Source organism: Octodon degus, unplaced genomic scaffold (genome assembly GCF_000260255.1).
Source record: "Octodon degus isolate 3935 unplaced genomic scaffold, OctDeg1.0 scaffold00151, whole genome shotgun sequence".
Lineage (NCBI taxonomy): Eukaryota > Metazoa > Chordata > Mammalia > Rodentia > Octodontidae > Octodon > Octodon degus.
Window position 1 is genome coordinate 273,328 of NW_004524727.1, and position 14,678 is coordinate 288,005.

Genomic DNA, 14,678 nt, shown 5'->3' on the forward strand with positions numbered 1-14,678 from the left:
GAGAAGGGAGAACCTCTCTGTGCAGCAGCCTGCAGCTCGACACAGCACAGATGCCCCTGAGGAGGAAGGAGGCACCAGCAGGGACCACAGGTGGGCGCATCCCTGGGACCAAAAGGGAGCTGCAGAGCAGGACAAGCCACCTGCCACAGGGACAGGGATGATGATGATGTTCCCTCCTGGTCTGAGCAGACACAAGTCCTCCTCCTGTGGTGCCCCAGAGCAGCCATGGCTGGGCTCTCAGGATACCCCCTTGATGGGCAGTAGTTGCTGCTGGGATTTCCTGTTCATGCAGGGTCAGATGGCAAAAGCGAATTCCTTGCTCAGCATAGTCCTGGTGTTTATAACTCTGTCCTCCATGACCTGTAAATTAACCAGGGCACTTCTTGGGAAACACAGTTAAGCAAGCATCCCTTGACTGGCCAGAAGATCCCTTCCTTTTCTGGGAAATTGGGTTTTGTGAATCTGTTCTACATGCGTACCTAACAGAATGAGATTCCCATTGTTTCCCATCATCATTGTTTAGCAAATGTCTTCTACCATCTAGTAGAAATAGCAAAACTGTTTCTTTTAGGAATTTTATTTTGTGGGTGGAAAAATCTAGACAATATTTCTGTACTTGTAGAAGAATTGAGTGTTGTTTCCTTGTGCGTTGATGAAGCAATGAGGTCAACCCCACCGGCCCTGGGTTTTTGTTTTAAATAAGATGCTGACCTTGCTCAACTGATCATAATGATGCAGATGCTGTCTTCAGGGGAGCTGTTTGGATCAGAAGCACCATGTCACATGGTCTAGAGCAATTGTATCAAATGAACAGAGTGACAAAACCTACTTTTAAGCCACTTTTAGAAACCAGTGTCACGGTGTCCCAGTAAATCAACCCATTTCAGGTCAGGCTCTTCTAAATGCATACTGGCCACAGCTGTCACTATGTCCTTTCCATGTGACCAGCACTGATCACTGGGACTTCTCAGAACCTGCTGGGAGGGTTGAGCAGCTGCCCTGCCCAGGGCACCAGCGCGGCACACTGTCCCGTTCCTTCTGCATAGCTTTGCTCATCCTCTCATCCATCCTTTCAGCATTCATTTTTATTTCTTTCGTTTTTTTTTTATTTTTATTGGTCCGCTTTGCAGTATGTAATAATTACATCCTCCATGGGAGGTGCCGCATGGATGTGACACATCTTAATTCTTTTTGCGTCCTGTCCCTCACCTTCCTCTTCCTCCCTCCTTCCATCTCTTGGTCTTCTTCCCTTTTGCAAAAGATCTATCTTCTGTTTTCTATCACCTATGTTTAAGTTTGCTCCTTACTTATATCTTGGGTGGGACTGCACTGAACAGTTTTTTAGAAGATCTACAGAACTGTACCCTAACACCATAGTCTTATTTCAGGAATTTTTTCAACATGCTAAGGAAAAAGTCTGCACTGTTATCAGCCACTTCTCAGTTGCCCTGTCAGTGGCACTTGACAATGACTAATCAAATTGTGTCCCTGTGGGTTTGGACATCTTGTCCAATCATACAAGATGAGAGAGGTTTACAATGTTTTCTTTCATTTGGAAAAATATAATTCTACCTGGATTCATCTGTGACTTACACATAAGAATTCCTTTCAGTGCATGAATCCATTGGTCTACATTTCTAGTCTTGCACCAGTACCACATTCTTTGTCTACTGCAGTAATTATGAACTGGTTGACTGAGTGATTGATTTATTGTTAGTTTTGAAATCTGAAAGAGTGTTTCACCACTATTCTTTTTTCAAGATTATTTTGTTATACTGGGTCTTTGCATTTATACTATATATGAATTTGGAGATCAAATTAAATAATTTCATTGAGCACACAGCTGCCATTCTGAATTGACCTGCAGATCAATTTGGAGGGTATTGCTATCTTAATAAGATGAAGTCTTGGTCCATGACTTTATTTAAATCTTGTATTTCTTTTTTTTCCCCTAAGCTTATTTTATTTTATTTTGAAGAATAAAAACAGAAACAAAAACAAGTAGAAAGCAAAACAGAAACAGGGAAACATACAATAATACATAAGTTCAGATCTTTAATTTCTTAAAGCAATGTTTTTTAGTTTTGTGTTACATATTTTGAACCTCTTTTCTTAGATATATCCCAAGATATTTTATTCTTTTTTATGTGAAAAGACATTTTATTACTTGACTCTTACCATATATAGTATTAGTGTATTTTTTCCAGTGGCAAACTAAGCACAGGATACCATTTCTCTTCGATTCTCCCATGAATCTCAATATCATCTGTCTTTTGGAGGATTCAGTTTCATTCGACGTCTGTGATACTGCCCGTGAGGATACCAACGATGCTTCGTTGTGAAGAACATTTTGCTAAGTTGTTCTATCATGGGTCCTTGTTCAAGGAATTCACTTTCATTTTCTTCTAATCTGGTTTTCAGCACTTGATCATGTGTTTCCTCAATATTATGGACAGTGTCTGGTTGAGGCATAAGCAAGAGCTCCTGGCAGATTCAGAACTTTTCTCCATGGTACTCCTTGATTCAATCTTGTGTGTTCATATGGAATGTCCACAGAAGGGTGGTAGCATACTATTGTCCTGCCATCAGATGTCAAAGCAAGCTCTACTTTGCAATTGTAGTCATCGGGAAGAGAAGAATATGTAGATTTACAGCAAACATGTGATAAACTCCATCATTAGGCTGCCATCTTGCCCACAGTATTTTATTCTTTATGTTGCTATTATGAATATAATTTTTCTCTAATTTTCATTTGTTATTTTATTTCTAGCTTCAGTCCACTCAGGCTACTATAACAAAATTTCATAAATTGGATGGCTTATAGATAACAAAAATTGGCTGGATATGGTAGCATACGCCTATAATCTCAGAACATGAAAGGCTGAGGCAAGGAGATTACCACAAGTTTAAGGCCAATTTAGGCTGCATTGTGAGTTCAAGGCCAGCTTAAACTGTAAATCAAGACCCTATCTCAAAAACAAAAAGCAAAATGAATAACAGACATTTATATCTCCTGGCTCTGGAAACCAAACATCTGAGACCCAGTCACTGGCACACTTCTTATCTGGGGACAGCCCACTTCTTCTTCAGTGAACTACTGTCCCCTCCTTGTGTCCTGGCGTGACATAAACAAGCAGGAGAGCTTTCTAAGGCCCTTTCATGACTTTAATCACCTTTTTTGACCTCCTAATACTATCAACTAGTAGATCAGAATTTCAGCCTATAAGCTATGGGAGAACACAAACATTTAGAGTAGTGGTGGTGAACCTTATAGAGTTTTCAATGATACAAACAACCCACTGTGGCAAGTGTGCTATAGGTTCATCACCACTGATTTAGAGCCCAGGATTAGTGAATAGAAATATGACTGATTTTATTGGGTTGTTCTATTACTCTATAAACTCTCTAAAGTAATATATTAGTTCTAATCCTAAAGATTTTCTGTATAATATGTGACCATGTATACAGATTATTTTGTCACTATAATCTGGACACATTTTACTTCTTTTCCTCGTCTAAATGTGATGGCTAGAATCTGCACTACAGAATTAAGTAGGGGCAAATATCGTGTGTGTGTGTGTGTGTGTGTGTGTGTGTGTGTGTGTGTGTGTTCATAGAAAAAAGCTTTCCATCTTCCACCAGTTAGAGAGAGGTAAGCAGTAAAATTCTCATAAGTGCCTCTTGGCAATTAAATAGAATTCACTTCTGTTCCTAGTTGTCAACTTCTCTGCTTTATTTATTTTTTTTAGCTGATCATAAGCTTATGTGACCTTTGAGCTATCGTTACAGGGTACTACACTCATTGTACTTTTAGATACAGAGCTCACCTTAGACCTGTGAGTGAGATCCATTTGGTCACGGTTTATAATCATGTCTGTTGCATTTGGCTGCTGGTGTTTTATTGAAATGTTTGCTTCAATATCCATAGTGTTGTTGATCTGAAGATTTTCCTTTCCTGTGATGTCGTTGCCTTGTTTTGCTGCCAAGGCAATACGGGCCTCAAAGAACAAGTCAGGATACAGTCAATCCACTCTGAAGTTTTAGAAGACTGTGAAGGGTTACTGTTCATTTTCTTTAACTTGGAGCTATAATTTGCCAGGATGTCATCTAACTCTTATTGGAGGTTATTAAAATACAAATCAGTTCTCTATGATTTGCAGAGATATAGTCAAACTGTGTGTTTCTTCTTGAGAATGTTCCAGTAGTTTGTGCTTTTCTAGGTATTTTTCTCTTTCATCTATGTTATCTAATTTGTTGACATACTGTTCTCCATAGTAGTCTCTGATTACCCTTCATATTTCAGTAATATTGGTGATGCTGTCTTCTCCTTATTCCTGATTTCAATAATTTTCATCTTTCTTTTTTTTTCTTAGTCTAGCTGCAAATTTTATTAGTCTTTTCTGAGAACTTTCATTCATTGATTTTCTTTGTCATTTTTCTTTATTTTCTGTTTTGTATCTTTATAATAGCAATTCTTGTTTTTGATTTATTGTGCAGTGGGGTCTTTTTTATTCTCTTTTTTTTTTAGTTCCTAAGACGGAAGGTTATATTGTTTTTCATTTATCTTCCTTCATTAAAATACCGGTAATTCTTGCTCTGGATTTCTATCTAAACACTGCTTTATCTGCACCCTGTACATTTTTATATGGGATATTTTCACTTTGGTCCTTTACTTTCCAATTTGACTCCTTTTGCTGTTGCTGATTTGTAACTGAGTTTCATTTTGGTACAAGAACATTGTTGATGTGATTTTAATCCTTGAAAGTTTACAGAGCCGTGTCTTCTGGCCCAGCAGGGGATCCAGCCCCTGTGTTCTGGGAAGACCCTGCAGCTTACAGCTCCCCTTTGCTCTGGTGACTTGAGTCTTCTGCAGATTTTGTGGATAACCTCCCAGGTTGTTTGCTCTTATTAAAGATTTCAGATAGTAGGGCTGGGCTATCCCTTTATCCCTCCTATTTTGTCAGGGTTTGCTTCTCTATTTGGGGATTCTGTCTTCAGTGTTGTTAGTGCCCGTAGGCTTATAATTGTCAACTATTCCCAGTTTATCGAACTTCCTATCATTGTAAAATGTCCTTGTCTCTAATTTTAAAACATTTTTATCTTCCATTTATTTCAATTGATGTTACTATAGAGCAGGGGAGCAAAGTTATGGCACCTGTGCAGGCTGTTCGTACCACTGAAAGCACAGAAAGATTTGCCATCACTGGTATAGACTCTTGCGGTCTGTTTGGTTACTGCTTCCTGAAATCTCACCTTTCATCATTTCACTTACAGCCTATTTGCATCTTTGACTCCAAATTGTATTTTTGACATGTCAATTGGGTAGATACTTCGATTTTCATCTTGTGAGCCCTCCTTGCACATGGTATGTTGTCTTTCTCTTGCTACTTTCAAAATTCTGTGTTCCTCTGCCCTTGTCAACTTGTATGTTTGGGCTAGAATCCACCTGAGTTAGTTCTGTTTTAGTCTGTTGTGCTCCTGAAGTGTGTAGATTGTTTTTATTCATTCAGAATATTTTCAGCTGCATTGTACCTCCACTGGTGAACTTGATTCTTTCCACAGTCCTGTTCGCAAACCAAGTTGGGTGACAACCAAATCAAATTCAATGGTTAGGTTCAATGTGGACCTGTTCGTTTGTGAGCCAAGGCAGCCCTGTATTATTTCTTCAAATGCTTTTTCTGGCTTCTTCTCTTTCTCTTCACCTTTTAATATGCTCTTTATATATAGATTGACAGACACAAGGATTTCCCAGAAATCTCTCTGAAGGCTCTTTCCATTTCTCTTCATCCTTTTGTTTTCCTGCTTCTGAAGCTAGATAGTGTCTTTGACCCATCTTTAACTTCCTGTTTCTTGGTTAAGCCTGCTTCAATCTGTTGTTGAGCCCAGCTAATGTGTTTTTCAGGTCATTTATTATACTTTCCAACTCCACAAATGGGATTTGGTTCTTTTTTATGTGTTGACAGCGGTACTTAAGTTTACAAACTTAATTTTTTTCCACAATCCTGGAAAAGATGGCCATGCTCATGTTTGTGTGGGGAAGGAAACATCTATGATCATGTTTGCCACCCAAGGCAGTTTGCAAAGAAAAACAAAATTTTGCCCAGTGCTTCTGTCTATAAACCAAATTGTTCACAAACAAAAGCATTCGTGAGCCACGATACCAATGTCTACATCTATATCTATATCTATATCTATATCTGTATCTGTGTATTGATTTCTATTGAAGAGACAATGTTACCATTTTTCACTTGAATTTTTTAGATATAATTGTGTTCATTATTCAAATCTATGTCTACAATATCTGGTATAAAGTCCTTATCTATCAAGTCCAAAGTCTGAGCCCTTTAGAAATGTTTTCTGTTAGCTGTATTTTTTCTCCTGTGTATGTTCTACATTTTCTTGCATATTCCTTCTCCTAAATTTTGAGATAAAAATTGCACATTTTTAACTATGACATAATGGCTCTTCCATTATGTTTTTCTCTCTCTCGAAGCTCGCTGTTGCTGCTGATATTTTATGCCTACCCCCCCTTTTTTTTTTTATTTTCCTTGTTGTTTCATGATTTCCAAAGACAGATCCTATAGGGTTGTTTTGTAAAAACTGCCACATGTGACTACTGAGTTCTCAGCATTTTTTTTAAGTTCCTGGGGTTTACTGTTTGTTATCTTTTAAGCCTGCCTTCTTAGATGTCACATCAGGGTCAGTGGAAATGAGAGCTGAGCCAATGGCTAACCGGCAGAGTTTTTTAGATGCTCTGTATTTGTCTCCCACCTTTTGCCAAGGGGCTCTGTCTAAGAAGACAGTCCACAAACTTCAGGACTTTCGAGCATCCCCTCCCCTCACTCCCTGCGTGTACAGAGCCTGAGGTCACCCTGGGGTGAGCACTTTGCCTTTGCCTTGTCTTTAGGGGCAGGCACTCAGCCTTTTAAATCCCTAGGCATAAGTCAGAGCTCTCTAAAGTTCCCTACGGTTGACTAGTTCTCTAGGATTTCCTTTTAAACTCTCAGCCGGGCTTCTGTTTATCCCTACAGAAATCGCAGCCTTAGGCAGCTGAGATGTTGCCAGAGTTCCCTATTGTTTCAGCAACACCAGGAGGAAGGTCTCCCCACTATCCTATCTAAGAATAGAGATTTCCCAGGGAGCCGCAAGTGCAGACAAAATATAGACTATGCCCTGGGGATGGCGCCTTTAATGGAGCTCCAAAACCCATCAAATCTCTCGCAGTCTTCAAGCTACTGACTTGGGCTACCGTGTCACTCAGCTGGGATAAAGGGAATAGGAGCAACCTCGAGGTAAAAATGTCAGACCTGCACTGCTTTCCCAAGATGCAATTGTTTCCGGAAGTTTCTCTTAGTCTCTTGGGTGGATCATTTTCATTTTATTCTGTGACTTTTGTTAATTGCTATAGTTCTGAAGTCATTCTCTACTTCCATTTTTTTAAAGATTATTTTGCCAACCCATAGATTATTTCATTCCCCAGGTTTTCATGACTTTTAATGCTGCAATTCATGCCATAGTTCCAGCCTCTTAAACATGATATGGCTGATCAACATAATGATCCTATTCTGCTGAGCTCTGTTCATTCCTCCTCCTATAGTTCTTGTAGCCTGAAACTCACAGTTCGTTGATGAAGACTACAGATGGCTTTCCCTTTCTCTCAAGATGGGAGAAACCAGTCTAAAATCTCCCCATTAGGCTGACTATTCTTTAGTGTGTGCTTCCTGTCTTGTGATCTTTTACTTCCATGGCCTCAGATGGGGACTCTTAACCTAGTAGAACACTCTGATGTGCCTAGTGAGTATGCAGCGTGTGTAGATTGTACCTTCCATGATCAAGAGAAACCATAGCTTCATCCTGTTTTTAGAGGATTGAATGAACCACAGGAGGTTAAAATTTTGTTACCTAAAAGAAAAATATCCTTTGGTTATTTCCTCTGTACCAAAGAAGTCAATAATTTTATCATCTTATAAATGGCTTCCTGTGCCTAGTCTGCTTCTTCATCTCTCCCTTTGTATCTTCTAAGGTTTCTCCCATAAGCCCTCACCTCCCTGGATGGGGTCATGGTGAAGAGTTTTGGTTCCTGGGCCTCACTTTGGATCTCAGTTCTGCCAGTTACTCCTGGCATGGTCATGGAACTTCATACAGCCTGAATGCATTCCTTTGTGAGGTTGAACCCATACACACAAATAAACGATTTATTCTGTTTCTGCTAAGATCTTCAGCAGAGCCCTATTCAATGTTCACTGAGGGATTTCCTTTCACTGGACTGTGTGCCTTGCTTGGAGAATGCAAAACTACACCTATTGTCAGGACCTGAAGAGTGTTGTGGGTAAGACAAAGGATTCCAGTGTAATCCATGCATAAGCTAATCCACATGAACAGAGATAAGGGGACACAGAAAAGATCTTGCTCTCATCCCTGAGGAACAGGGGACAAATGAAAGGAAAGTTTCTTCACAAATGCAGGTAACACCTATGCTAGGTCAAAAGGGTAGGATGGATAAAGAGGGAAAGAATGACACTCCTAGAGGAGAATGACACACAAATACAAGGGCAAAGAAGCATAGCCACATGGAACGTGGGAGCTGCCTTCAGACTGGGATCACTGTCATATGTCACCTACAAGGAGCAGTGGCAGGAGGCAGAGCTAGGGCCTTAGCTAATGGTCCTGTATGCACAAATAGGATGATGATCCAGAGTTATTGTTTTCTGTAGTCAATAGGAATCCAGGGAAAGATTTGAAGAAATGAGAGACTTGATTGTAAATTTGGTGGATCTGTGGACAATAGCTTTAAGAAGGGAAACATAAATGGTAGGTTGAGTCAAAGTTGTCCTTTATATCTGATTGAGAGAAAATGAGGGCCTAGGTTATGGAGAAAGTGGTGAGAATGGAGGAAATGGGAGTGATACCAGTCCAAATAAGAAAGTAGGAGAGAAAATCCATCCACAGAATGGCATAGAGTTGTAGAAGTTCAGGCACTGTCACTATTCCTATCTTAGTTATTTGTCTCTTATTGCTGAGACAAAATACCTGATAGCCAAAGTCAAAGGAGGAAAGATTTGTTTAGCTTACAGTTTGTAGTCTTCTGCCCATAGTTGGCCCAAAGCAGCATGGCACATGGCAAAGAGGTATTTCAGAGAATGATTCATGGCACCCAATGGCAGAAAAAGCAACAAAGGAAGGTTTAACAACATCTTTTTGACCCTTTTATATTCTATTGAGGATACTGGGAATAGGACTGTGCCAAAGCAATCAGTGGACTTAGTAATCACATACCCTTAATCTTAGTGCCTTTAATCCTAGCATGGTACTATGAATCCATCACAAATTCTAGATCCAGGTGCCCCTGTAAAGCCCCATCTAAGACTGCATGAGGCTTTTGGAGGGGACATCTAGACACAAATCATAACAATTCCTGTGTTCAAATCTGGCCTGGATGGTAGACTGAGAAATGGGGCTGTAGGATGCACTGGGGTTATCAGGGTGAAACCTTATGAATGGGAGTAATGCTTATAAAAGAGATCCCAGCGAGGTCCTTCCCCATCCTGCTGAGTGAGAGCACAGGGAGAAGGAATGGCCATGAGGCATCAGAGACCTAGCCAGCCCCAGGCACGGCATCACGGCTCCCCATGCTTTGGCCTTGGGCTTCAACCTCCAGAAGTGCAAGAACTAAATGTCTGTAATTCGTAAGTGATTAAGTTTATGTCGTCTTCCTGTTTATGCCCATGTGACTGAAGACAAAGTTCTGGTGGATTTCTTCTTTGCAAGAACTGGTGACAGGAGGGCACTCAGTTACAGGGGCAGAAAATAACGATTAGCTCCCATTTACACATGGTGAATTTGAGGCAGCTGTGAAATGTTCCAGGAGATAGTTTCAGACATTTGGAGTCTGGATTATGGAATTCACTGAGGTGCTAGGAGCACAGGTAAGAGTCGTCAGCACACGGCTGTAGGCAAAACCCAAGAAATGAGATTAGGGCCTAGGGAGAATAAGAACAGTCTGAGGAAGGCACTAAAAGCTCCAAGCAGAATGTTAAGAAGCAGAAACCACTAAAAAAAAAAAAAAAACAGAACAAGGAGACATCACCCAGCGCTGGGGTGCTAGCCAGCCTGGTGAAGGCTTCAAAGGCTGTGTCATTTGCATAACTGCGCTGCTCTTGCCAAGGAAGCCAGGCACAAAGCTTTTTGAGGATAACAGGATATGGAAGGCAATGGCAAAGTCACCTGCATTTCCATACGCTCATCTTCCTACCCCTACACTCCACCCAGAGATCCCAGATTTATCTCTAAATCCAGCTGAATAACAGGAATCATTTTTCCCTCCCAACCTGCAGCTCTCCGGTGTTTTCTGCACTCTGTAAGTCACAGTCCTCACCACCTAGCCACGGGCTAGGATACCCCGGGACTTCCCATCTGTCTGTCTTCTTCAGGACACCCCACAGGCTATCCTCCGAGTCCCAATCACAGGGGATTGCAACTCATCAGGTGCTATTGTCTAAGATTCCTTGCTTTGTAATATTGTTAGGATAAAGTGCAAACCACCACTCCCCTTTTATTTTTAGTTCATTCTATGAGGTCTCACTGTAGGTGCTCTGTTGACCCCAGACTGAGGACCCTGTCCTTCCAGAGTGAGCCTGAGTGTCTTGTACTTCCTGTGGCATAACAGTATGCATGGCTTTGCGCAGTAATTACCTGTTTCCTTGCCAATGTCTCCACTAGGCAGTAAACTCATAGAAGGAAGAGCCAGTCTTCTTATCCCCAGTGCCAAGCTCATAATAGAACCCTCAAATTTGGCAGATATTTGGCTGAATTAATGAGTGAATGATTAAACATATCCTAGTCTCATTATTAATGGAAGTCTTCACAGACATTTGTTAGACAGTAGCTTATATTTCTGTATGCATTTGAAAGTAATAGAACTATATTTCTGTTGAAACTTCAAAAAAAAAGGGTTTTTCCCTAATTAGTCAGGATTTGTGGGATTTTACAAGATATTAACATTTTTATTTTCATGGCATAAATCAGAATGCTGCCAGAAGGAATAGGATTTACCTGTGTGTCGCATCTTAAAGTACTGTTGTCTCCTATTTTTTAATTTGTTTGTTTCTTCCCTTCTCACTGGTATTATCACTATTATTAACACCATTACTAGGTTTAATCTTTCCTATCTTGAATTAGTATCAATTCATTCTACCCAGAGCATTGTCATCATTTCTGTCTCATTTGGACTTCTAAATAATTCATTAGGAATCCAGATAAAATACAAGCATAAAATTTACCAGATGTGGATATTCAAACAGATATTCAATGACTCTTCCAAGAACATCCATGCGATCATGAGACAAAAATCAGCAGCTAGTGTTCTTTCTGTTTATCCTCCTTTGTTTTTTCTTAAAATGGATATCACCACTATTTTTTACTTGTTTTCAAAGTAGTGAATTATTGTAACAGATATTTACTGTTTTTAAATATTTGAGGGCTGGCAGAGATATGTCAGGGTGTATTTAATGCATGCCATAAGGGAGAGGATAGATTCGAGAGCAGCACATGCTTCAGAGTTCTTTATCTTGCTCTCCAGAGGAAAGTGAACTGGGTCAGATCAAATCTCAAAAAATGATTTCATGAAAAGTGAAATATCTCAGAATATCTCAATATTTAGCCTGGAAGATTCTCTTAGCATTTTTTTTCAGTATATTTTCATTGCTTTGGACATGTGGTGTCCAATGAAACTGTGATTTAATTGAGGAGTGGGGCTGAATTTATCTACCTGTGAACATCCCACACATAAGCAGGGTTCAAAAATATGAGACAGATAGGCTAAGAAATGGGTAAGTGGGTGGATGGGTGGATGGAGTAGTAGACGTAGAAGTGAATGGATTATTGGATGGATGGGTAGATAAAGGGGTGGTGGAGAAGGAATGGGTGGGTGAGAGGTACATGGTTGGATGGGTGGATGCATGAGTGCATGGAAGGATGGTTAGATGGATGGGTGGGTGGGTGCGTGGGTAAACAGGAGGCTGAATGGGTGGATTGGCACATGGATGAGTAGGTGGATGCACAGATGAGTGGATGGATGGACAGCACACTGATGAGGAAATGAAAACCTAGATGGATTATGTTGAAAGGAAGATTCAATTTCCCTTGATGAATTTACTGCCATAGCTAATCTCTCTTACTCAATTAGTGTTTTCCTTCTTTTCTTGAGAGATGGTAGAGATGGAGAAGCAAGGAACCTTGAGATAGGTGGCCTAAAATCTCTATTCCTAGCCACACAGTCTTAACTACGACGGCTTCAATTTTCCCCTCCCGGAAAATTTTCACCTTCAAGCATATCTTATGTATCCTCAGTTCTTTACTGCTCCCCATATGTATACAGGTCCTTACAAAACTGATTCAGCATTTTGGTTGAAATTATATCACCACTAATTTAGGGGAATAATTGACACTATCACAATATTAAGTCTTCCTAATCATGATGTGACTTATCTCTCCATTGATTTAGATCTCCTTTTACACGTCTTAATGAGGTTTTGCTATTTCCCTTCAGAAGGATTGCAGTTCTTTTATAAAATTTATTATCTCCTTTATACTCTTGGATATACCATAAAGGCTCTTCTGACCAATAATGCTGCAAGTGGCATCACTGCACATCAGCCATGCTACTAAGCTTTTCCACTCATTCTGGTTATTTATCTGCTACTTATTTTAAGGACAAAGGAAGGCAAAATCCCAGTGCTTCTTTTTCTTTCCCCTCTATGATGGTTACTATATCAGTTGGGTTGGCTCAAGAGCCACACAGAGGATTGGTGGAGCACACTTCAGGTGTGTCCTGGGTGATCATGGAGGTATGACCTCAAGGTCTATGTCTGGCACCTGCCCCTTGCTCTCTGGCACTGTTCTCCTGCTCTGCCTCCCAGTCACCATGCACTGAGCAGCTTTGCTTCCCCACGCCCTTCTGCCATGATGTTCCTGCCTTGGAACAGCTGACCATGGCCTGAATTCCCCCAAAACCATGAGTCAAGTTAAGGCTGTCCTCCCTTAAAAGTGTGGGTATTGGGTGATATGTCTCAGGAACAGGCCAGCCAGTACACGCACCTCTAGGTATGAGGGGCTGCTGCCTGCCCTAGAAACAGCCATATACCCTGAAAACACCGCATCCATACTTGCCCTCTACACTCACCCTGGTTTTCTTCATTTCTTGGTGTTGCTTCCTGCTGTTATCCTTGAAGTTAGTCTTGTTCTAGGTAGTAGCTTTGCTAGCTCAGTGTCCTGATAAGGATCACAGCTAATCCTTATTTAATTTCACAACAAATGCACAGAAATTGTCCACAAACAATACCATCTTAGTGATGAAGGAACAGCTTTTCAAGGTCAAGTGCTGAGTCTGTGATGGCACAGTCAGGGGTCGCAGACCCGTTCCCTACAAGCCGTACCTGTAAAACAGACCCCCTAGTACCTATCTTTAAGGACTATTGAGAGTTTGTATGATTTCCTGACTATGAAGCACTGATAACCCACTGATCCCTAGGAAGTACCATGTGAACTTTTCTATTACCTTCATCACTGTTATAACTCTATGTTGATTTTGATCCCAAATATCTGGTTTAGGAAGAGAAACAGCATGAGGAACCAATCCTAAAAAGCATAATTGGTGCTAAAATTTTAAAGAGCTTAGTATTTAAGGACTGTATTTCTTCAGAGAATGGAAAGAAGCTATTGGGTGAAAAGTAGATGTTTTTTTAAATGAGTAGAACTTAAACAGGTAAATTTAGTGGAAACTGGACAATTTGTAGGGAAAATCTAGTATGAAAAATGACAAAGGCCAAGCATCATCTCTTGCAAAGGAACAAATTGCTCTTGCAAAGTATGAGGTTAGGATTTCTCTCTGTTCCTTTGTGCCTAATATCTTCTTTTTTCTTATGACCTTCAGCTAGTATTCCAGATGCTATAGGTAGATGTGTATCTGTCTGGGTATGTAAGGGATAGCATGAAAAGCACTGAGAGCTGTTGAGGCCCCTTGTTAGCAGTGCTATTATGACTTCATTATTGGAATGGTGTTATCTGCTCTGATTAGGTAAATAAGTTCATGCTCATCATGGAATAGAACATTTCAGGAAATAAGCTCACTGCAAGGAAACAAAACACTCACTGATTTATCAAAGGTAGACATTTCTACCTTGCTATGCGATGGCACAGGAAACCAGGCAAGGCTGTGAGACTGGAAATTCTGAGTTGGAGCAGGGTGATTCAAAGGGCTATTGCACATGAATAGTTCAAAATATCAGAGACTTGGGAAGCAGGCCACGATTTAACCAAATGGCAATGACTGCCTCTTGGAAAGGATTAACAAATATAGGATGAGTGCCATGAAGTCTTTCCTATTGCTATGTAATTTCATTTTATGTTCATAACTTTGTATGTTGCCCTGAATTTTCAGTATCATTATTGAAGGATTTTGGTTAGTTTTTATTTGAATATTATAGCCCCCACTATGATTTGATGAGCTTTTAGAAGTGCATTCCTTTCTTAGTCAAATTTATTTATTCACACAAAAATATTTATTCTCCAGTCATCTTTTTTTTTCTGTACTGAGAAAGAACACAGGGTCTTAGCACCGAGGTGCACCTGCAGCCCTTTTCTATTACTTTTTGTTTTAAGACAGGGTCTCGCTAAGTGGC